Genomic DNA, 567 nt, shown 5'->3' with positions numbered 1-567 from the left:
TTTTTTTTTTAAAGAAGTTCTATGGATCCACATCTTGGGGTGCACTTAGCTGGACAGTTCTCATTCTAGTGTTTCCTTGATTACAAATGTGGATTTAGTCAGCTGGTATCTTGACTGAGGCTGTTTGGTTAAAGATGGCTTCACTCACATGTCTTGTGCTTTGTGCTGACCCTTGGCTGGGCCCTGTGTCTCCCCAGCCTTCTTCACAGTGTGACTCTGTTTAAGAGGCAAGCGCCAATGGCCAGTACTTTTCAAATCTATGTTTGCATGACATTTTCTAACGTGCCAGTGTCCAAAGCAGGTCACATGACAAAGACTAGTTTATTGTCAGAGCATGCTATGTGAAGGACTGGGTACAGGGAGATCAGTGTACCAGAAGAAATGTATGTTATATGTATTTTTTTAAACCTATATAGTCATGGGCAACATATGCTGGGTTACAAGATGCACACTATCCAGATATTTACGTGCATAAAAGGAATATGTGTTGTAATGGAAACACTTTTTTGGACTCGTGTGAACTTAATATATTAATAGGGCAACATTCAATCTAGCCAAACTATTTCT

Source organism: Galeopterus variegatus, unplaced genomic scaffold (genome assembly GCF_000696425.1).
Source record: "Galeopterus variegatus unplaced genomic scaffold, G_variegatus-3.0.2 Scaffold11266, whole genome shotgun sequence".
NCBI classification, from domain to species: domain Eukaryota; kingdom Metazoa; phylum Chordata; class Mammalia; order Dermoptera; family Cynocephalidae; genus Galeopterus; species Galeopterus variegatus.
This window is presented reverse-complemented; position numbering follows the sequence as displayed.